At 43.1% G+C, this 25,211-nt stretch overlaps 1 protein-coding gene across 8 annotated transcripts in view; it reads left to right on the top strand.

Annotated features, from left to right (window-relative positions):
• Positions 1–25,211, top strand: part of STXBP5L (syntaxin binding protein 5L) — a 1,956,595-nt gene that overhangs the window by 1,079,132 nt on the left and 852,252 nt on the right. The window lies entirely within an intron of this gene.

The raw sequence follows: 25,211 nt of genomic DNA, 5'->3' as shown, positions 1-25,211 counted from the left end.
TAGTCAGAATGAATGAATGAATGATAGTTAAACTAGGAATGTGTAGTGTATACCGACAAGGATGTTTAGAAAAAAAACATTTGACCATATCAGCATAACTCCTGTTTTGTACTGTTTTCTCCCGCTGAAATTAAATACACTCTCCCAAAGTTAAAAGGGAAAGAACGTGTGCATGCTTGAATGAAAGGTAAACTGCAGAAGGTGACTGGCTAGTTTGATATAACTGGAGTTCTTGTGTGTGCATGCACATTGGAGTAGAAAGTATGGGTAGTAGGTGTCCAAGTAAATTGTGCTAAGGAGAGTTGTAGGCAGAACTTTGCTGTGTACAGAATGTCTAGTCTGCAACAGGCGGTGAGCTAGAACCTCCCCTCTGGCTCCCGACGTCTTGCTCTCAATGATCCAGAGAAGGAAGTAGAGTGAAGTAAGGTTTAAAATGTGTCTCCTCTACCTGGGTAGAGTCTCATACACCCTCCTGATATACCCCTGGCACAAGTACAATCCTCTTCCTCTCCTGGTGGCCGCGGTAGGTAGAGGTGTAGTGAGGGTGACATTTCCAAAGCCCCCCTTCCCAGTTCATTTGCAGTCCCAACCTTCCTTTGACCATGCACCCAGCATGTTTATTGAGGGGTGGTCGGGTACATCTCTGTCCATTGGGGGCTTATTAATGTTACAGGTATGAACAGGCTCCCTTAACTTTCATGTTAGTTCCAGTCTCTTTCTTCGGTTCTCTATAATGCTGTTTTCTTGAAATTGAGTTCGTTAATTAGTGTAAACCCCCTGAGGGCCTGCGACTAAGCTATGTTCCCAGATGAAAGCTGTGGGATGGCCTGCCCCTTGTCTTGAACATGGTACCTGCTGGCAGTAATCCCAGCTGTGCATTGTGCTCTTTTTACTGTAACAAACAATCAATCCCCGCCAATATTTATCATGAAAGGTATGGGAGGTGTGAGGCAAAGTTTTTGTTTGCCTCAGTGTTATTTTGAGAATCGTTGTCAGCTCAGGTTCATCTTGTTGAGGATTACCTGTCAAACCTAAGATTCATTGTTGAGAAAGTTCCTACCCCTGTGAGGCTTTGGGAGTACTGCAACTCAGGAGAATGTATAGATTGCGTTGTAATCTTACTTAAAGTCCAGGGAAATAAGAGTCCAATGGGAGTAAAGTGGTCATACAATAATTCATCAAAATATGTTCAGATCACAAAACATACTCAAAACAAAATTCAAATTCGGTTTTAGGGGAAACATAGGGCCTCCTTAATGGCATTTTGGCATAGGATGGCATATCAAGGCACCTTGCTGTACTGCCCTAGGGGCAAAGTGAAAGGGCAGGTATGCGTCATATTTAACTAATACGGTGCGATCCTGTCCTTTCGGCCTGCGCTGGTGCCGTTTGGCAGCCTAGCGCCAACATAGGCACCCTTGCACCATGGTATAAGGGTGCCTCCAATGCAGAAAGGATTGCTGCCCTTTCCGGCACAAAAACAATCCTGTGAGGCGTTCTCCTCTTTCTATGTGAGCTGCAGACTGCAGCACACATGAAAAGAGGAAAAAGCGAGGAGAAATTAACATATTTGTCTTTTTTATGCCTCACCTCGTGAGACATACGGATATGACGTTTCCCCAGGTTTATATCACTTTGGAAATCTGGGGCAGCATCAAATTCCATGGGTGCTGCATGGGAAACCCACCGCAACGCGCATGGAGCACCTCCCGGGCGCAGGGCAAGGTGATGCTGCGATTTGCGCTGTGTTTCCTTACTCATGATTTATGAGACAACTATGAGCCACGCAGGCTGGCGTTGCGTGGCTTCATAAGTCTGTATGAGAGTCCTGCGTCACACTTCATGCGGTGCAAAAGGGATGCAGGGCTGGCATAAATAAGCCCCTTAATAACTTTGTGCCAAGTTGGAGCTTCCTGACCAATATTTACAGGGGTGCATTGTGCAGGGCCCCCCGCAAGGAGGATATCCCTTGCACATAAGAATGGTTATTTTCATTCAGGAGGATTGATAATGGCAGAATCCACACACGATGGGCACAAAGAGTAGGGATTGAATCTTTCGAAGGTGAATCGAAACAGATTATTCAAAATAAGTGTTTACTTCCTTTCTGCTCCAATATACTTTCTGCTCATGCATTTAGTTGGAACATATTTGCAGAACTATATTTAAAAAGGTGAAATACCCCCTGCTCCCTGTTCAGCCTTGCTGGGCTTCTAGGGAAATCCACTCCTTCCCATGAAAAAATGTTGAAGTGTAATTAATTTTGGTTGTATGGTTGTCTGATGTTGCACATATTAGTAGGCCAGAAAGGCGCTCGGCGGAAGCTCAGTGTTTTTCCACTTGGCTCAAGATTTAACATTTGGCTTGAAAAAAGAGGACATCTATAAAATAAATGCTCAGTGCAATACGTTTCTGAAAATATGTTGCTCTTTGAAACAATGCTTGAAGAGAAAAATTCATTCTAGTGCACAAACATGCACTTTTTTGTCTTTATTCTTGCTTTGATTTGTAAAAACAAATTGTAGTCTGTTTCATGGGACGTTGGTAATAATTAGTATCAGTTTTTTTCATATTTGAAGAATTTGGTAAGGAAGTTCCATTGATTCATTGATAAACCCGACCTAGCGCCAACGCATGCCTCTGCTATATCTGCTAAAGAATTTAGTGAAAACAAGCCCAGATGTATGCCCTAGATAGGCACAGCTGTTTTTACATTCAGTTCCTAATTGCATACTCTAATACCGCCCCCCCCCCCCCCCACCCCCTGCAAACACGGTCTTTGATGTGGGACTTCTGCTTCCACAGCTCATGAAGTTCATAATAGCCCAGGCAAGAAGTAGCAAAATCTGCTTGTTATTGCCCATCATTGGGAAAAACTTGAAATACGTGCATCCGATAAATTGTAAATCCCAGCGTGTCGAAGTTTATCAGGTTGATAAATACGGTAGACCTCTCGGTGCCACTCATAGTCATGCCCAAACTAGATTCTACAGGGTATTGTTGCTAGGAGCGAAATGCGCAGTCGGAGACATCTACTATGGGTATTTAAAATCATTGTGTTGATATATTCCATTAGCCTCAAACTTAATTTGCTCAAAGTTAGAAGTCTTATTTTGCGTAATAATGGGATTACCAACTAATAAAGCTTATCCGAATGCTCAGTAATCATTACCATTAATATGCATACCTTGTCGTTCGGTGTGAAGAAACACTTACATCACACTACATTATACGTCCACAGACCAGCTACCTCTCCTATCACTTGATGACTTTAAGCTTGTCTTTGACTCTGTACAGCGCTCCGATGCCTTTTAAAAACACCACCTACAAATACAGATGCAGATATATCAACACAATCCTGTCCTGTAAGCTATGGGTACAATTAAGTTTAAATTGCTTTGGTGCACTGGACCTTAACTGAGGATGGTGCTACCTCGTTTGGGGTGTTTCATCGCTCATCAGTGAAACATTTGGATCATTCCATGACATTGACTTTCTTTTAGGATCACTGCCCACCTCTCCCAATTTCCTCCCAGAAAGGAAGGAAGGAAGGAGCAGCTCAGGTTCATCCTGATTCTTCCTCATCGAGTCTCTGTTGGAGCAGCTCAAAGGCAACCTGGTTGCCCCAAGGAATCTGCGCTGGGGCAGCTCAGGTTCAGTTTTCATTTCTCATCAATCGACCGTACTGAAATTCACTTTTTACTCCCTTTCAGGCCTGATTGGTGGTTTTGTTTGCCAGGTAGGTTGGCTGATGTGGTGGTTTTCTACACTAGACTTTTCCACAGCCCTTATTCTACTGTGTGGCGTGCTCAACCCGCATGTGTGTGCTTTCTCTTTCGTTATATTGCATGTTTTTGAAGACTATTTTTTGTTGATTATGCACCATACATTAGAGTGTCTTTGTAACACCAGCCTATAGTACCCCCAAACCTCAATTTTATTTATGTTACATTCAGCATCGCAGATTTATTGTCATCACTCATTCACAAGTCAGCTGTACAAGGGTCACCATAAAGAAGTGTCGCTCGGCCCCACTCGTCAGGCTCTCGCTGGCTGCGTTGCCGCTCTTCTATCCCGCTGGCTGTGTCATTCACATTTCACCTGAATGACACTGCCCACTCTCCTGTTTCACTGCTGCCCGTTTGCAGTGTCTTTGGCTCCATTGAACGGCTCTCCTCTACAGGGATGGCATCCGCCATGTTGGATGCCGTTTTCTAAAGTTCGAGAAGCCAAAGGAAGTGACACAGAAGGAGAAGGAGGATATTCTAAGGAAGGCCAGGGAGAGGGAGCAATCCAGTCTCTATGGTGAAAACACAGGGAGGAATTTGAAGGACAGGTTGGACTGTGGAGGAACAAGGTGTATAAAAGCCCAGAATACATAAGACAGTGTGGTATGTTCTTTCCCTAGGGCAGCATGAGTGGTTGTAAAGTACCCGCCCCTCCTGCGTCTTTCTTTGCACCATGAGGCAATCATTCCACTGTTTCTATTTTTCATTACTTTATTATCTTTTGATGTGTTGTGTTTCTGGTGAGATTTGGAACCCACAGTTGTCAAGTTTTCTTTTTATCCACAGTATTAAAGTTGAATCTGCTGACTTTAGTTCTAAAATTGTCCTCACCTCTAGCCACCCTTCATGTTTCTGTTGACTCAGAGAGGAGGCCAGTGTTCCACAAAATGTACTTGCTTCTATAGTTCCTATATCCCTTTCTTCTGATGTGAAGGCGCATTTAGGGCTATTACTGTGCTCCATGTTTCGAGTCCTGGATTTTGCTTTTACAAATTATTGTAAACAGAATTGACAGGCTAACTGGCTCAGTCGATGCAAGCCAAGACGATCACTCCCAGAATGAGTTACATTGTCAATTGAAAGTACATGACTGTAGACATAATATACTGACAACCCTCAGCCCTGGGCGCACCTTCCCATTTGACTGACTTCACTGCACAAGCTTAATTTCTCGATACCTACACTTGGCTGGCGTAACATCAGATATGAAAGTGGTTCCTCAGATCTGGAGGCTTTTAATCGTCCCCACTTCGTCAGAGGCTTCATTTGAATTAGATGATCATGTAGCCATCTTGTTTTCATGTGCTTATATTGTAAGACTCGAGACATAAAACTGTCCACCAGCCGGGTCTAGTGACTCAGTGGACTAATGCGTCTACTGCAGGAGCCTGTGTTCGACCTCATGGTCACAGGTTCAAATCCCGGCGGGTCCACTCAGCCTTTCATCCCTCTGAGGTCGATAAAATGAATACCATTGAGTTGGGTAACAACAAACATCTGTTATTCAGCGCCAAGATACCTGTAGTGGTAAACAAGCGCTTTACAAATACATATGTTATGTTACAGCAAAAAGGATGGATGAAAGCATTTTTCACTTGCACTCTGAACACTGTCCCCCCCATAATGAACCTCTTCCCACCCCACCTTCTAGAGACAAAGACCTGCCTACCCACATATTCAAGATATTACGTTTTCCAGTCAATGGATGACACCTTGTAAAACAATGAAAATTCACACTGAACTCTCAACCAAGACCTCCATCTCGCACCTCTGGGTGTCCGGCCCTCTAACTCTTCTGCTGAAGGTGTATAATTCCTTGGACCCTTCATTGGAACTCTGTTGTTGCATCTCATAGGTCCGCTTTGCTTCTCTGCCTACATCTTCCAGCTGAGCTTTCTCTACTTGAGGGTTCCCGGTTCAGTCAATTCTAATGAGATTTTTTTACTGGGATTTATCTTACAATGTGCTAGGCTTGTTTGCTCAGTCAGGACCTGCAAGGTTCAGTTCAGTCCTCCTTCTTTGGTCTTTATTTTTCGCTACAAGCCTGCCTGCTATCTAATTTAGGTACTTTGGCTCCAACACACCAGGAGCATGGGCGCCTTAGCCAAATCTACGGGGACATGAGAAGAGACTACTATCACAGCAGAAGGAAACATGAGTATTTCTCTTCAAGCAGACAGAAGGAGAGCCCAAGGTAAGACCTGCCTGAACACACTCTGCTTAGGAATGGAATCAGGACACTGGCTTATCCAAGCCTGCCCAGAAGGGATTCTGGCAAGGAATACAAGGGCCCAGCTTGGAAGAGAAGCAAGTTACCCTCAAAGATATTCGGAGCTAGTAGCCCGATCTGAGTACCAAGGAGACACAGTTGTGTAGCAGGTGAGGTTTCAAGCCCGACATCTGGCTAAAGTGAAATATTTGCAAGTTGTGTCCAGATAACAATCCAATGAGCACCAAGAAAGCACACAAGATGTGGCTGGTGTCACCTGAGATGATTATATTTCAGGCTCGCTGTACTGCTGATGGCGACAGAGAGATATTTTGAGAAGCAATCCCTTTCACCAGCCACAACTTGGTATTATGTCAAAGCAGTACATTGGAATGATATGCGCCGGTGAGCAAATTCTCTATGATACAGGCTCAACTTGAGCTATTTGGAAAATTTCCGAAGAACATAATCCAACATTGAGGTAGCAAGTTGGATGAGGGCACACTGTTTGAAAGTGACTGCCGAATCAGTGATCGTACTTTTTGGTGGTTCCCTTCAAATTTGGGAGTCCTCATGGTGGCCGACTTCACTGGGCTTAGCACCTGGGCCCAAAAAAGTGGCAAAAAACCTTTGAGTTTGAATCGATGACTCTTTATCCATGCAGGAGCAAGTCAATGCACGTGTGGCAAATGCTTTGGCTTACTTAAGCTCCTAAGAAAACTCTTCCACTGGATTCCTGTTCACTGGCGAAGAAATGTAGTCCAAGCACTAATCATGAGTAGATTGGACTACGGGAATGCACTATATGTGGGCATGGCGGACTATCTCTTCACTTACCGTCAGGTGATTAAAAATGTGTCAGTCAAGCTTATCTGTACCAAAGACAGATTTAGCTCAGCAGCAGCCTGTCTGAAATCCTTCCACAGGCTACTACCATTGCGTGAAAGAGATAAATTTAATCTTCTCTGCCACACACATAAAGGTCTGAATGAATCTGGCCCAGCAATACTACGATAAAAGTTGGAATTTTATTAACTAGCACGAAATCCGAGATCACTGAAGTTAGCACTAGCCAAAGCTAGGCTCATCAAAAAAGTAAGACTTGGTTGTCACTCTTTTTACTATCTAGCAGCGGCCCATTGAAACTTACCGCATCTGGACCTCCACCTCTTATCCAATCATATTAAGTTTAGACAAAACCAAAAAAGCCAGCTTTTCTCAGGCTATCCTTAATGTAATTTATGGGCCTTCACCAGAAGAATCCCAGCCATAGCCATTTGATATCACAGCAATTCAGCGCAGTGATATCCCCTAGGGGATGTGTGTTTACGCTTTATAGATAACATAAATAAATAAATAAGTAAATAAATGTGTATTTACAAATCACTCATACTGGTCAGCTGTGTACTTTGCTCGAAACTTGTAGTTGAAATAGGTACTGGGTGCATCTACATAAAAAATGTATGTTTCACATGTCCTTACTTCTGTGTTCTTTATGTGTGAGGGGGAATAAACTGAAGCAAAGGCAGAATGGCTGGCAGGCCATGAGGTTAGCCCAGTGCTGGGGCACACAGCTCAAGACAAGTTGGTCTGTTTAGGGCAATGACACTGTCACCCTAATTTGCTACCCTTATGCTTTGCAGCACTACTTGAAGTCTACTTGAAGTCTCTGGGCCTGACTCTCTTCATTCTTACGAAGATTATAATTTTGACCCTTCATACTGACAATAGCTGCAACTTTTCAAAGAAAAGGATGCTGTGTTTACATGGCAACCAAAGGTGATTAACCTCATCTTTAGAAACACAACTTACAGCATATCCCCTCCCTCATAGAACCTCTGCATGCCTCTGAACACATATTGGTTAACCCAAATATAGGCGATCGAGTCCTTGTTAGAGGTCGGAATTTGGGTAGAGTCAAGCTGAAGCCTGAGGTGCATAGATGACAGATGGGTAGGCTATTGTAAAGTTCTTGCCCCGTTACCTGGTGGAACATAAATGCCCGCTGCCGACCGTGAGACATCACAGGCACCTGAGACATTTTTTCAGGGCTTCCAAGACTGTGATCTGACATTATCTGTGGCCCCTTGTAAGAGTGCTAGAAAATGTCAATATTCATTCTGGCAGGTTGATCATAGAATGTGTATGGATGTCAAACAAGGCTTGGTGACACGAGATCCCTACGATTCCTTTTCTGACCAAGCACTCACGACACAGCACAGACTACTCGCTAAAGAGTGAGTGAGAAGAAAAGCTCGGATCTTGCTTCAAAGGTCAGTCCTTGCAACTGATGGATAGCAGTAATTCTGTTCAGCTAAAAAAAGGTGTTTTGTGTGTTAACAGAACTATATAAAATGAATCATTTTCCTTAGACGTAGTCTAGAGTTAAAATACCCTCATTGTCCAACTGTCACACCAGTTCTTTGATTTTAACAAAATAGGTCTCTGAAACACAGCCATTTTTATCAGTACCTTGCATTACCCTCAAAGCTTCTATAAGACTTTTCACTTCTGCTGAAATGAACCGCGCCCTTCAAACACTTGACATTTCTTTGGTGGTAGAAGTGCCAGGGGCCCTAGTGCAATCAAGTAAAATAGGCCCATGAACACTACTTGGGCCCTGTCCGCTATACCCGCTGCACCATTGATTGATAGCTACGCCTCTGCTCATCTTCGCTGTGAGGGCAGAGTAATCTGGAAAGGTTTTGGCTGGGATCTCTGCTCAGATGCTGCTTTGCTCACTGTGGCAAGGGATGTTTACACTTCAGGAACAGAAGGGCCCAAAAGCCCATCTGATTTAGCAAAGACTGTGATTTGCAAATTCACAGGTTGAGCTGCTACAAAAGAGCAAACCTCACTGCACTAAGGATAGATTGCAAGTTGGAAATGGCTTTACTACTCCACAACTTCAACCTTTGTGTAGGGCTAATTTTGGTCCTGGGAAAAACTAGGCCCTCACCCAAGTGTTATGGCATGCTTCCTCATTGGGCTTTCCTCAGCCTGATCACGGAATGGGTCCAGGTGGGCTCTACAACATAGAGTGAGAGTGAGGCTTCTTTGGGATTATTACTGGTGAAATAGTGTGCCAGAGCAACAGTGGATAAAAGATTGTAGGGCTGTCCTCTCTGCTGTGTTTATTCAGGGATGGCCTCGCTGGGTTAAAAGTGTTTATGGTTAGGGGTACGGCCATTGGGCAAAATTGCCCTGCCATCCAAGATTGTGAAAATGTTTTGACCATTATTTACTTGCCTTGTGTGTCAGTAGCCTTCATCAGGACATCTCTACTCTCGATACTGATGGCTTTCCTTGCCAGCATGCAGGGTACCAATGATACTCCCAGCTGCTGTGTCTCCTCATTGGTACAGTCTTGGCATTACCTCATATCCCAACCCGCAAGTCGTTTTCATCCCCATATATACTGGCTAACACATTACCATAGAGCTATTCAATTACTTCTGTCTTGTGTCAGTAGGTGCAGGCCAATCCACTACAAGTTGTTGTTGTTTTTTTCCCTGGTTTATTGCTCTCATTTTTGCGAGGTTGAATATCTTTTCTGCATTTTCCAAAACAGACACTCTACCTTGGAGGCAAACTCCCTCATAATTTGATTATCTTTATTGGGTTTCTACCAATGTCTGCCTACTCTTTCATTTCCTCTGTATATCTGTTGAGTGTCTCCAAGTCCCGCCATAGTTGGATATGTATAAATATTAAACATGCCTCTTTCTGCACTGTCTTGTATTATTTGATAAAACAAATGCAAATAAAACGAGTTTGAAAAAAATAAGGACATCTATACTCGGTCTATGATGATCCTTATTTGGATTCTCATTTTTAGGTCAACTCATAGGAACACTCTTGTGACACTCTCACGTGCACTCTACAAGATAGGGATAACCGAGACAATCACCCTGGTCTGGTTTCGTATTTTGTGACTGTTGGGGCTACTAGCTGTTCAACGGCACAGGGAACGAAGGGGGCCAAGTTGGCATCGCTGGACCCTCGATGCAAGTGTGACGATAGAGCAATGCTCGCCCTCAGTCCCCGGTTAAGATCTAGTCGAGTCGCCCAACCACAGGAAACCACCCAAGAAAAAACAACACATCCACTGTGTTGTGGTGTTATTTTGTTGTTGTGTTTTACGCCATTGTGTTGTGCAGTTGTGTTGCATTCTTGTGTTGGTATATAGCTGCTGTGTAACTGTACAGTGAAGATTGTCGCTGTGGCTTGATAAAGATTCCCCTGCCACGTTTGTCTTTTGCAATGCAGTGTGACTTCAGGGGTTGTAAAAGTTACACAATCAAGTAACAGAAGATAACATGGCAACACAGTGGTTGTCTTATATTGAGCCACCACCACATATTGGTAGCCAGCCTCTTAATGAGCTGTTTACCTTTTTGCACCCCAGTGCATGTACATCGGTAAGAGGGCAGTGACTATAGTATTTGAAACTTTCAATTTGGATTTCATGCGCATATGCATATCCAAAGGAGCTGGTGTAGTGAGGCTTTCTTTGACCACTTTGGGTCTCTATTTTATTTTTACGTTTTATTTATTTTAGCTCGCATCATTTTAGTTATATTATTTTTACATGTTTTACTTGCACAATATTATTCTGAGAAGACACTGTACTTTCTTCTTGAGTGAATTGACATATTTACATAAAACATATAATGAGTCCATGGCACGCAGTCTGCAAGAGGCCAGTCATGTCAAGTCAATTCAGCTTTATTCGGTGTAAATAATGCTTCCATAAAAGCATTCTATTCAGAGGAAACAGTTACAATTGCAATTTTAAAAACCTAAAAATATACAATCAAAAGATAAAATCAAAATTTCATAGTCATACAGTAAGTCGAGATACAATACAAAAAGTGCAAAAAGCAATCTGACCAATAGCAAGAAAATATACATTCAAGGGGTACGATCAACGTTTCATAAGCATTCAGGTACAAAAAATGGAAGGTGTTCAAGTGTATAAGACAAATTCTGTCTCCATACCTTTATACACAATGGAGAGCAAGCAGGATAGTCTTTGTCATACAAATATATGAAGTGCATAGTGCTATTATGTGTACCACAACTACGTGCAGTCATCTGGTTTTTCATACGACAGTGCGTCCAGATGTGCATAGACCTTTCTTCTCCTTAGTGCCAGTTGTATATACAAAATAACTGCATTCGCGATTTTCTGGTTTTCCAGGCTACATACAAAATTCAAAGCATGTTTATAATAAAAAAGCATCTTAGATAAAAACAGAGGTTTTAAAATGGATTTCCAGATATCCATATAAAAACTACAAAAAAGTAAAAAGTGCAACGTAGATTGGGGGGACTTTCCGTCACACGGGCAATTTGGAAGTTTATGGCACCACTTTTCCTGTTTGGGGAATGCTATTAAATAGTGAAGGGTTCCAAACCTAAGCCTTGTCAAATAAAATCTGTGTTGTATATTTTGCACCTGTATTAAATAGGTTTGTGTACCCCTTACAGAAGGGATTTCACAGTAAGAATTAACACTATGTTTTTGACGAGCTTCAACCTCTCTAGCACCTTCCATACCATTCAAATAACTTGTCTTCAGATCTCTTTTACTATAATCTAGAATTGCTGCTGGGTTATTTCTATCAATATGCACCCTACAGTGTGCCAGAAGGGTATGTATATGCTCAAGCCAAGGAATTTTACTACTGTGATCAAGAGATAGACAGTCTAACATTAGCTCCTTTATGAATTTAGTCTCATCTTTGGCCCATATTCCTTGCCAAAGAATGAGACCAGCCATGTTTATTAAGTCGGTCAGGAATGGTACAGATAATTCTTTATGTGTTATATAATTCGCGGTGGAGTTAGGGACTGCCAACAATCTTTTTAAGAATTTATTGTCGTGGGTTTGTAGAGGGACGGTGTTGGCTCTCCCCCATAGTGCAGCCCCATAGCAAACACCTGTGACACACTTACTACGGTACAGGGTGAGGATTTCCCGTATGGGTTTGTTTCCTATTTTGGCAGAAAACCTTAAAATGCCCTCAGTGGTTCTTAAAAATTTCAAATTGCACAGTTCCATATGTGTGTTCCATGTACCATTCCTGTTAAAAGGCAAACCCAAATATGAAAAAGTTAAGACTCTGTTAATGGCTACCCCTCCCACGTGGTGTTGTCTGTTCTTCAGTGTGGAGCTCCCGCATGTCATTACAAATATTTTTTTTAGATTTATCTGAAGATCCTTTTCAGACATGAACAGGGCAAAGTTGTCTATTATACGTTGCTGACCATTAGCTATCCTTGCTAACAGGACAGCGTCGTCTGCATAAAGAAGAACGGGGGTCGGGCGCGCCCTGACTTTTAGTATATCTGCGACTAGGTTTTGTAAAACGGGGTCTACATTATTAATATATAAAGAAAATAAAAGGGGCGCTAAAACACAGCCTTGCCGTATTCCGTGTGTTACTCTGAAATCCGGTATGTATTCCCCCATTGTACCGAACCGCACTCTGGAAGTTAAAAAAGTGTAAATCTGGGATAGATATATAATTATATCGTTAGTGGCACCTAGATCCTTCAGTGTCTGCCATAATTTAACGTGATTGACAAGATCGAAGGCGCTAGTAAGGTCGACAAAACAAAGGTGCAAAAGTCCGTCCTTAGCTAAGGTATGCTTCCCAATCAATAGCTCCAGATTGACGCATTACCCTTTCTGAATCCATACTGGGCCTCAGTCAAGATGTTATTATCATTGGCCCAGTTTTCTAGCCTTTCCAACATTATTCTCCCCATCAGTTTGGAGGTGGAGTCAAGAAGGTATATGGGACGGTAGCCTTCCCTCTGTCCCCTTTTTTAAATATTGGTACGATTACACTTTCCACCCAGGATGCAGCACTCCCCCTAAGGTGGTATTAAAATCCAGAAATCCATGCTGTGTTTAAAAATGTCGATAGGAACCCCATCCGGTCCTGCGTCTTTACCATTAACACTATTTTGTAAGGCGGATATTATTTCATCTGATGTTATAGGGGATAATGTTACTGGCTCCACTAAGATGTAATTGGCATTATTACTCTTGGTTACTTTAACAGCATCAGGATTAAAAATACTCTCGAAATGCGATGTCCAATCTCCAAGAGGGACAACAGTATCAATTTTTACTGCAGTATTTTCCCTGAAAAAGGTGTGGTCAATTGTTTTCCAGAACAGAGCTACATCTCGTGTCTCAGCAGCCTGTATTAGTGTATTCCAAGCCTCCTCGTGGATCTTTTGTTTCCTTTCTTTCAGGGCAATTTTATAACTTTTCTTTAAAAATGTAATACTTGCACTATCTCATGGTCTTAATTTCAGGGCCTTTTTTAAATCCCCATTTAGCCTTGAACAAACCTGATTGAACCATCTAGGGTTAAAATCACAACCATTCTTTCTCCTCTTGGAGGTCAAGTTGCTAGCTATTTCGGTTGTGATATTGCAAAATGCATTTATAACAGCCGGGTTTGTTGAGGAGCATGTATCTAAATCTCTCTGTTTTTGCCCCTTAAGATTTTCCATAAAGGAAATAGGGTCGACACCTGTCCACCGTATGGTAGTATCATTATTACCCCGAGTCCTGATATTTGAGTCCATAGCCTTACCCCTTTCTTGACGAGTCAGGGTAAGCCTAAGGGTCAAAATTCAGTCACCAAAGCGGTCACAATATTCACAAGGTTCTCCTGCTTCAATATCACATTTATCAAAATTAAAATCACCCGCCCAGACTAATACATAATCCCCTCGCACTTCCTCCAAAAAGTGATCCAGATCTTCTTCCAGTAGCTTAATAACCCTCTCTCTTGTTTTATCAAAGATATTGTTATAAAAATTGATTACAATAATAGACTGTTTTGCCTCTAAAAAGAAATGCAAAAATTGATAAGACTCTGACGTAATGTTGGCTTTCTTTAGATTTAAAGGCGATGTTATCGCGATTAATGCTGCTAGGCCACCTTTAGTTCTCCCCATTCTTGATGGACTGGCGTTAGTACACACAATTTGAAAGTCGTCAATAAAAAAGGGCTCAGTATGCCAAGTTTCCTGTATTAGGACTAAAGAACAGCCCTCTAGCGCTTTAAGCCATACTTCATCAACAATTTTATTTTTAATCCCTGCAATATTCCATGTCATAATACAGAGGGACTCGTCAGATCGATTTAAAAAGGAACCAGTGTCTAATTGAGTGTGAAGACCAATTTCCGATTGGTCACAAATAGGGGGGTGATCCTTATCATTGGTCTTTGACTCACCTATGGGCCCCTTCAAAGCGTATTCACATATTTCAGCCAGTGACTAATTATACTCTGGAGTGTGAACCTGGCCCTGAAGCTGCACCATATACCCCTTCTCGACTTGTAGGCTAGGGTCGACATTTAACTCTTTGCAGGTTGCCATATGTTCAAATTTCCCATCTGGCGGGGCAGCCAACCCCCCTAACTGTCAATCAATTTCACTACATCTACGCAGAGGTTCTTACCTATTAACCAGTGGGACCATCGCTCTTGGGTTATACGTAGACATTGAGTTAGCTATACATTGTCTAGGTCTATAAAAAAAGCCTAGTGGAGTAGCTATTATATGTTCCTTGTGGTTGGGACCAGACTCAATGGCATTATTAAGGAGGACTTCCAACAAATTCCCTACAAATTCTCTACTTCGAAAATTCACCACGACACAGTCACCCTGGTATAATTTTCTGGAACTGCCCGCCTGGTGCACCCTCCTCAGCATTATAATGTTCTGGTGTAACACGTTTATGCCAAAGTTAGAACTTCCCGAAATCCAGTGTACCACCCGGTTTTTTAATGTCTCGTAGGATTCGCTCTGGTTTGCTGCTAATGTTGGAACATTGTTCAGAACAATGACATACGGAGTAGCTTGGGGAGGAAGGTGTAGGGGCTCCTCGGTGTTGTTATCAGGGTGCATGACTCTATTTGTTTTGTCCTTCAAGTTAGATTTTGCAAAACTCAAAGGGGGAGCCGTAACTTATTTATTAATCCTTAGATCACAAGTGGGTTGGTCAGTCTGACAGCCCCTAGTGGAAGGAGTAGGGGTAGGCTCTCTTTGGTTGTTTTCGCCGGCACACATGGATGTACCTACTCCTTCTTTTGATCCATCCATTGGTTTATGCATTCTAATATTTTTATTCAAAGTTTGAAAGGGCAGTAGTTCAGAGATCAGATCTGTTAAAAAAGTCACATCCTTTTGAACCAACTTAATTTTAGCCATTAAACGTCGTTCAATACTATCTAGTTTACTATGTAACTGTTTAGATAACATTTCAAGATCTTGCAGTCTCTGTACATAGTTTGAGGTGTTAGTGTCCTCCCTTGTCTCCCCCGCATTTTTCCCTCCCTGTTTTTTGCTTCGGTTTAGTTTTACCCTTGACTGGCTGTTTCTCTACAGAGCCGTTGTCCTTTAGTGGGTGTTGTTTCGCTTTTGTTCCTGGCGGAGATGGCAGATCGGAACCATTTGATAAGACTGTGATTTCCAGAGGGGTTGTAAGTATGCGGGGGTTAACCAGATTACATATTGAGTCCTTATTGGTAGTTGCAACGGGTTGTAATGATTCTAACTCAATGGCCTCGGCAGCCTTGTCTCTCCCTTCGTTCATAAGAACTGAGGATTCGGACCTGCCTTCAGATGTAGAGTCCTTTATGGCAGCATCTAGTGCTATTTTAGTGGCTGCCAGTTGTTCCTCCACGTGCACCATCTATCTAATCAACCCCACAGCATTTTTCAGGTACTTGGTAATGGGTGCACTCTTTATAGGCCTTTTCTTCTCACAAGGCGGAAATTTCCTTTTACCCATGCTATAACACAAAGGTATTCAATTGAGGTAAGAATACAGACAAAAGATGGATCAGCTTACCGGGATTTAACTCTGGTTCACAGATCCCAGGGAGAGGAACCAAGAGGGGTGGCCCAGCCCAGCCTCGGCCAGTCGTGGACGGGCGCAGATGGACCCGCCCTTGGCCTGGGCTTTGCCAGGGCGCACCCGCGTGCGTCCTGTGAGGCGGGGAGTGCAAGTTGTTAAAATGCACCTCTGGGTGCGATGTAAAGCTGAAGGCGCCTCCTAGCGCGAAAAACAGGGCAGTCGGGGGGCTGTAGTCCCCCCTGCAGCAATGTCCTATGGCCGGTATCATTGAATACGGTTATCGTGAAGCGTGGAGCGCAAGTTGTTTAAGTGCGCCTCTGGGCACGATGTAAAGTTGTAGGCGCCTCCTGGCGTGAAAAAGCAGGGCAGTCTGGGGGCTGCAGTCCCCCTGCAGCAATGTCCCGTGGCCGGTATCACTGAATGCAGTTCCCGCGCAGCAGGGAGCGTAAGTTGTTTAAATGCACCTCTGGGCGCGATGTAAAGCTGAAGGCGCCTCCTTGCGCAAAAAGCAGGGCAGTCTGGGGGCTGTAGTCCCCCCTGCAGCAATGTCCCGTGGCCGGTATCACTGAATGCGGAGGCACTGACACGAACGACTTGAAGAAAAGCAGACTCCCTGCCCAATGATGGAGGCCACACGTGTAATTGTCCCTAAAGAAGGTGAAGACCACACAAAGTTTGGGTTGTAGCACCTCATGTCTCTGTTAAGTACAAACAGTAAATAATATACCCGGTTTTGTATAGGCTTCAATCCACCCTGAATGCATTAATGTACCCAGAGCAGTGATGTTTTATTCATGGGGCGCTTACGATCAACAAAGCAACCTGCAAGTAGAGAGCACAATAGTTGCAAAACTCCTAGCCACCCATTCACTAGCTTTGATAAACTCCCTGATCCACCCAGACCAACTGGTATTAAAAACTGGGTAGGTCAACAAGACTTAGGGCCTGATTACGTGATTACGAGTTTGGCAGTGTGGCAGAGGTCTGTTACGCCAGAGCTCCGCTGCCACACCACCAAACTCATCCACTCACTTCCTGCCAGATTGCGAGTTTATTCATGGTCTAGCGGGCGGTGCTTTGGCGGTCCCACAGCAGCCCTTTCAAAGGCTCATATCTGAGTCTTAAAAAGGCCCTGCAATGGGAGTGCCAAAGCACGTTCCTGCATGGCAAATAACCTGTGGAGTCCATGCTGTGCAGGAACGGCAGGAGGGCACAACATATGTCCCCCCTGCATGCACCTCATGGCCCAGAGGTAACTAGGGTCCCTTCCACACTTTTCATGGTCGACTCACTACCATGGAAACTGTGGCAGTATGGAAACTCGTAATATGCTTAGCAGTGCCGCAGCGGCAGATGACATCCAAAGTATACTGGTACCCGCCAAGCATAACAGAGTGGCCTCACTGCATCCTTCACCTGATTATAGTACAACAGGTCATCAAACAATAGCTTTGGCACTGATGACTTCCAAAGTGTACCGGTACCCACCAAGCATCCTTTTCTTGATTATAGTACAACAGGTCATGAAACAATAGCTTTGGTACTGATGATATCCAAAGTGTACTGGTACCCTCCAAGCATGACAGAGTGGCCTCACAGCATCCTTCATCTGATTATAGTACAACAGGTCATCAAACAATAGCTTTAGTACTGAGGACATCTAAAATGTACTGGTACCCGCCAAGCAGAGGATGCTTGGTGGGTTCGCTAGCCGACAAGGCTCTAAAGCTGTGAAGGAGCCTTTTTATTTCAGGATAATATTGATATAGGGACTGAGAAGATGGAGAAGATGGTGGGAGCAAGGTATACGGCCATCAATGATGACAGCCAGATCTGCCTTCCTGCAGCCATCTCCCCACCTGTCTTGTCATGCCTCTTCCAGCCAGAGCAGCCATCAGCTGTAGTCCGACATCCAGTTGGACAACAAAAAACAATATACATATCGAGACATTCACCTCGCCCTAAGAGTAGACCTCGGCTTCCTGAAAAAGGGCTAGAAGTAGTTACTCTTTGATGCGTGTGCTATGAAAGTCAAGATTAGATCTTACATGAGGATTGATCAAGGCTCAGACAAGTACAGGTGAACAAACCTTATTCAGGACAGCCCAGCCACTTCCACTTGGGCTAGAAGTTGGTTGGTTTCCTTAATAAATACCCTATAATGAGGACACGACCCTTGATGCACCATCGAAGGGAATGTGCTGCTTATTGCTAGCATTCTCTAAACTATAAATTAAGAATTTTGTGGAGTACAAGATGTTTTTGTGATTGTAACTTCTGTTCATTTGTATTCCCACCAAAAAGTCACTTTTAAGTCACCTGCCTGCGGTAAGGAAATCGGCTGATTTCCCAATACCCTGTCACGTCCTGCTCACTAATTGTTTATGTATTGTCTTGGTTTAATTGTGTGTTAATAAATTTCTAAGATCGCCCATTCCGACACGAATAGACCAAATCTTGATTGTAATATTGGGGCTATATTGATCCACCGCGTAAGGGACCGCTGTCTCTTAATAATTGCTTATTGCTAGCATGTCAAACTGCACCTATGTCAACTCAAAATCAAAGACTACAGCAGCCTTAGAAAAGCAAAAGGGTCGTAGACGTTGGAGTGTAGACCGCAGCGCTGATCTTGATTATTGTAAACACCAATGACAGGTAGTCCCAAATCAATGTATAGTATAGCATATGAAATAAATAGGAGTGACCACATTTCCAACACCTTTTTCATTTTTGCATTATTTAGTACAATTTTAGAGAAGCCTTAAACACTTAATGAACCATGCTGAGGTAACAAACAGCTACAAAACAGGAACTTGATGATATGCTGCTGTAGCTGGTCTTAGATTTAGAAAACAAGGAACAGTCTTGCTGATTTACAACTTTTTCCTGACAGCAGAATGCAAAACGAGAAATTGAAAAAATAAGATAACCTGCATGCTTTGTCAAAGGGCAGCAGTGTGCACTGCTTCTATGAATGAATAAATGAATGAAATGGTGTTATATAGCACAACCAGCTGCCCCAAAACTGCATCCAAGCACTAAATGACAATCAAGTTAAAATGTCATTTGAACAGATGTAAGAAGCGGAGAATAACCAACTTCCAATGCTTCCTGAAAGGCTTCTCATTGTTAGTAGCTCAGAGAGCAAGACACGTCTTATTCCAAGCTTCTGCTGCTAAGATGGGGAAAGATCCATCACCTCTTCTTGTCAGAATGAGTATCAGGATTTTGAGGAGCATGCCCTACTAGATCTGAACTCTCTGATTAGATTGTCCTGTTGAAGCCTTTCCCTAAGATACTTGGGACCAATGTCCTGAGCTCGGACGAGCATCCTAAGCTGAACGCGCTTCTGCACCGGTAGCTAATGAAGATATTTGAGATGCTGGAGACAGATGGACGGTGAGGGATCCTCAGCACCAGTGGTGCTGCTACATTTGGACCCACCGGCAGCCGATTGATCTCTGGCTTTAGGAAGGCCTTAGTGAAGACTCTTAGCATTGTCCATTCTAGAAGTAATTAATGCATGCACATCTATTCTCCGTGCCTCAAGGGGGAGAAAGTCTCAACATTCCTACAGTGTACACAGACCACTAATTGTAATTCCTAATTGTAAAGCAATAGAATAAATTACCGCAGCGAGGTTGAGGAGGAAGGCGGGAAAGCAGGGTCTTGTGGTAGACTGCACTTCACATCAGAAGAGGTCATCACGGTCCGTTACTTACAAATCATAATATTTACAGCATACCTTATCAAAATGTATGTCTATTAGACAAATGTAACAAACTGGGGAGACTACAAATGTGCCCAGGTTTAATCAGAGTTTACTCTAACAGGTCCTAACAAGGTGCAAGTGTGATATTTAATGGGATGATCAGTAAGGTATCAATTCCTGCAGTCTCTTTCAAATCGGGCAGGTGTGCAATCAACAAGCCGAAGTTAACACATCTTGGAGATGTCTCATCCAGGGTCTCCTTAAACCATTATTGAAAGGATTTTCACAAATACCTTTTGAAATGTGACTGTGACATTTACAGTTTGGCAATGCATGACGTCCACCACACCTGGGAAGAAGAACAATCTGTCCCATTTAGAGTGTTTTCCCACATATATGCCCACCAATTTGTGGTGGTTGCCCCACATCTTCCAGTTTGTGGTGGGCCTTCTGTATCTGCCAAACTCTAAATACCCCTCAGTGTCTTGGCTTTCCTTAACTAGTTGCTGCGATGTCCAGCAGACTAGAGTGAGCCTGAAGAACCGCATAGGTAGACCCTTGAATGTAGCACCATGCTGCTTAAAACCTGTAATGAGTCTATTCCAGATGGAGTGAGAGGCATGGGCAAGTGTTGCGAGGGAACTTTGCCATAGGTGGCCGGCCAAGAAGATTCTATCCAGGACTCAGTGAAAATGTATCACTGAAAAGATTTGGAAACTTTTGTGAAGATCCATCATAAAATGGTGACAGCGGCATAGTGAAAAAGGAAAGAAACAACTTTCCCACTGAAACTGTATTACCCTGCCAAGTGGTGCCACCTCAGTCCTGGCCCACTGGAAGTGGGCCTGAAGGTGGTCTGCTAGCCCATCTGTAGACCAGCCGCGGCCCGTGCAGGTAACAGTGGTGGGGCCGCGTGGGGTATTTCGAGGGATGATGCAGTGGGAAAATTAATTATTTATTTAATTTTCCCTCTACATCGTCCTTCGAAATCCCCCCCACATGGCCACACCGCCCCACTGCTTTTACTTGCACGGACCGCGGCTGCTGTGGACCCAGCAGAACTTGCACACCTCCTCTGCTGTATGGCGCAACCCTGAGCAGAACCGGTGCATCACTTTGGCTGCATGGACATTCCTGACGCAAGGACTCTGCATCACTTATATCAGCCTGCTGGAAACGCCGCTGCATAACGCATCTCCGTGCTAGGACTCCACATCGCCTACAGCGGCCCTCTGGAACCACCATTGCGGGCTGCATCTCCATGCAAGGACACAGCATAGCCAAATGCTGCTCCCCAGAACCTGTGCTGTGTGACGCATCTCCTGTCCGGACCTTGCATTGCATCTGTTGCGCGACGCATCCTCTACGCGGGACTCCCCATCTCTTTGCAATCAGGATTGAGGTACTGTGTCCAGTGGAGCTAAGTGGGTCCTGGTAGCCGGCCCGCACGTCATTACAGTTGGCCTGAACTTGTGACTGTCCATGTATCGCATGATAAGATTTCTACAGTTGACACTTTGTGCTTTTTTGCAATACATTTACTGAAATCTTTAAAAGTGCATATCTCTGGTTCTACTGATTGTATTTTTGTCAATTTGGTGTTTATTTGTCAAACCAAACCTATACTATAGTTCTAATATGATGTGGGATTTTTTTGTCTTAAGTTGTGTTTTCACTTTATTGCTTTTTGAAGTTCTGCATAAATACTTCACACATTGCCTCTAAGTTAAGTGTGACTGTTAAGTATCAAGCTACCAGAGGGTTGAGCACTGGTTAATTTGTGGTTTGCTATTGACATCACCCTGACAAGGATTGTGATTACTGCATGAGTAGTGCTCCATCCCCCCTCAACACTAACTCAATGTCTTGCATCTTATATGTGACAAAATGTATACACAAAATCTATGTGACTGATCCAGTCAGAATGTATTGTTTTCCAAATCAGTGCAGGCACTGGTAAGAATACTTGAGTCTATAGTATCCTAGTTTGAAAAATCATTGATAAGCCCTGAACATTTATGGTCTAGTCCCTGTCATTCTACAAACATTCCCAAAATCTGGTGCTATTACCAACATTGTTGAGCAAACAGAAGCTTGAACACCACGGGCAAGGGCCAATGCAGTGGCAGACTTTGTGCACCTTATTACAGAAACCTCACAAGATGTGGATATGGAACCCCCAGGCTAGTGTACAAAGTGTAAAAAAGAAAGGACGACTACAGAGACCACGCTCCATAATCAGGATGAGTCTTGTGGAAGGATAAACAAATTACAAGCTCAACGTATTGTCGGAAGAGGCATCAGACCGCACGATGATGCCAAAGCTAGAGCTATAGATATAGTTACAAAATGTTAAAAAGAAAAAACCTAACGTTGTTGACTTAAGCGACCTCCAGCAGGCAGAGAAACCTCTAATGAGTCCACGGATCTTAGGAGCAAACAGAAAACCACCATAGAAATAAAAGGTACCTGTAAGACACCAAGGTGATAGTGGCGGTAGTGGTAAAAACACAAAGGGCCGGATTCACAAAGGATTGTTTGCTAATTAAAAAGTGATTTACAAGTAGGCCCAGAGGGAGAAGGTAAGTGGGGCCAATTTAAAAGGGTACTGTGAGATAATTTTGGACATCAAGCCTGCACCCTCCTTAAGACTCAGCCTAATTCAAGCCAAACCAAGGACTATTTAGGTACACACTTGAATTGGACATTAAAATGACACTCTCACTCAGAGAAGACTACAACTGTATTCAAGAAGACTACTGATGCTGTTCTGAGATTTAAACATGAGGTCGGTAGCCAACCTCTTTGAATAATTCCCGCAAGTTCATGGATAAAAAGCAGTATTTGGAGTGGAATTATGGGGCTATATTAAAATCAAAGGTCTACAAATACATGAGAATAGATTGCTGAGTTCATTTTTGGAGCTCGGTCCTGGATCCCCTTTGGCACCACACGGCATGGAGGCGGGCATTAGAGCCGTTTCGGATATCATTGCGATATGTCTAGTGGGGCACCATCCTTTAAGACTATGTTGGAGGTCTTCTCCTCTAGTGTAGCGGGGGAAGGTGCTATTAGTTGGGCAGTACATGGAAGGAAAATTCTTATGGACTTGGGATTTGGAGATTTTGGAATTACCCTAGCACCATTTGGCCCAACTCATTCAAATTAGAGTATTAGTCCTGAAAGTCTACAAATATCTTTTCTATCGTAAGGCCTCTTTGTTGACATTTAATTATTTAACATACAAACTACTAATTGTTATTGAGAGATTTGGAACTCTCCCAACCAAAGTTTATCAGGCTAAAGGGAACAGTATGGCCCTGAATAATGATTTGTGAAACTGTAGCTTTGGGGGATGCGAGACAACATTGCCTTTTATGCTTTTTTGCACAAAGAGCATAAATGGCATATTCCATTATTTAAACTTTTGTCTATAACTCTACACTTTAGACAGGCTCAGCAGAGTTGTGGACATTATTTTTTAGAAAGAGCACTTTGTCTCCAGGATATTATTTGATAGAGGTTTGTGAGTGATATCAGCATTTTCATGAAACCTTTATTGATTTATATATTGTACTTTAGCTTCTCTGTCTTTTTACGAAAAGTTTCAGCTAAGGGCATTTTCTATTTATTACTAGGACTGGCATGATTTAATACTCCATTGTATATTACAGTTTTTTCTTCTTTTTCATGTATATTGTTATGGCTGTTGCCAAAATTAATAAAGGTTGTTACCTAGACAGTTCATCAGTGACACGCTGATGGGCGTTGGATAAGGAAGCTAATCCCAGCCCGGTAAAGCCTTTTCCGCCCCGGAAAGCTGTGTGTACATGCCTTGAAGATCGAATAGTCGATGGCACAGTCAAAGAAGTGACAACATGTAGGGATTGCCCCAGTTCTCAAATGAGCAAACCTACGTGATGAGTTCATACGCTGACCTTGAGTGCAATCTACCGCTGTCAACCCAAAGCACCTCTTTGGGAAATATTTTTCCATTATTTACTGCAGTATTATAGATATACATTTAGCTGTTATAAAAATTATGTAAAACCGGTATCACTAAGTCTAAGTTGAAATGCAACACACTGTCAAGAAACACATTCTTGCTAATTTCCCCTAGAACCTCTTATATCCAACTCCAAACCTGGCTGACTGCTGCTGTTGCTTTGGATTGTGCCCCAGCTATTGCAGTTAATGCTAAATTCCTAGACCTACTTCTAGATTACAGACTCCACTCCACAAGAATGACTATAAATGCTCATTCTAATCATAAGGGGAGTGAACCACAAACATTTGACAGGATCTCCAAGAAAATTGTCGCGAAGACCATCAACCACGTCTTCGCAGCCAATGGTGTATGTCATCATCCTAGGTGTGATATGGTGGAAAAGAATATAATCAGGTCTAATCAATTAAGTGTCCTGTTTTCCAGGTGACAACATACTTCATCAGGAGTGAGACTGTTTGAGTAGTGATAGTGTCAAGATGTGAGTAGAGGATCGTACAATTATCTCCTGTCCCTGAAGAGGATATTTTAATAAAAGTTAGGGACAGGATTACAATTGTAGGTGTACCCCTGTCTCTCTACCCTCCCAAATAAGAGAGACAGTGGAACTACGCTGGACGGCCTTGCATCAAATCATGACAGACCAATCCTTGTCCTCCTGAGTCCCATGGGCTACACCTTCATTCACCATAAGGGTAAAGACTATGCCTATAACAACCGATCTACTCCAGGCAAAGTTCTAACCCTGGATAAAGACATGTAAGTTAGTTGCCATACACACATTAACACAAGGGATCTCCTAAAGTCTAGGTTTTTCCATACACATGGTCCTGACGAAGGCCTTAGACTTGTAGGGGTGACCGCCTTGCCGAAACGTGTCGACCAGACCACTAGGTGTCGGTCGGTGACTTATAACCCATCTGCACCACATTACTCCATTTTTAATCTTATCCAGGACCCTACCTTTTATTAAAATCTCCTGTACATTCTGGCTACTTCCTTCATGCTGCCTTTGGAGAAGCACATATGTGTAAACCCTCCAGATGCTGGGCTCCAGCTGAAATTCCTCTGCCTGCATCTTCTCCCTCATCTTCCTCCATTCCACTCCCCACCTCTAATCCCAATTTAGCATTGGGCTCTACTTCTTATTAAATCTTGCTTGTAAATCCCGGTATATAAATACTTCATACAAACATCTGTAACTGTGTGTGCCATTAGAGGATCACATCTAGTTTTCACTCTGTTTATGCTGTAATTCTCTCCAAATTAGCTGCCATTTGCTGCCATTCAATCAAGCAAAAGTTATCAAAGCAGAGCACATATTTACGGGGTACTTAACAAGGAGTTTCATTAAAACATTGTACAGTTCACTTGGTTCTTCAAAGTCTATTACAGTGAAATGAAATCTCAGTTACCCATGATGCTCCTGAGAGCAGCAGCTTCCTGCTCAGGAAAGGGCTGGATAAAAGGCCAGCAAGTATCGGCTCTGTTGGGCCAGTCCATCAATGAGTAATCTGCAGAAGTTACTGATAGTAATTCATGGAATACCGAGGGAGTGGTGGCACTGCTAATGTTGGTCTGGTGTGGTGACTTCAAAA

The sequence above is a fragment of the Triturus cristatus genome, chromosome 8 (genome assembly GCF_964204655.1).
Source record: "Triturus cristatus chromosome 8, aTriCri1.1, whole genome shotgun sequence".
Classification (NCBI taxonomy): domain Eukaryota; kingdom Metazoa; phylum Chordata; class Amphibia; order Caudata; family Salamandridae; genus Triturus; species Triturus cristatus.
This window is presented reverse-complemented; position numbering and strand designations above follow the sequence as displayed.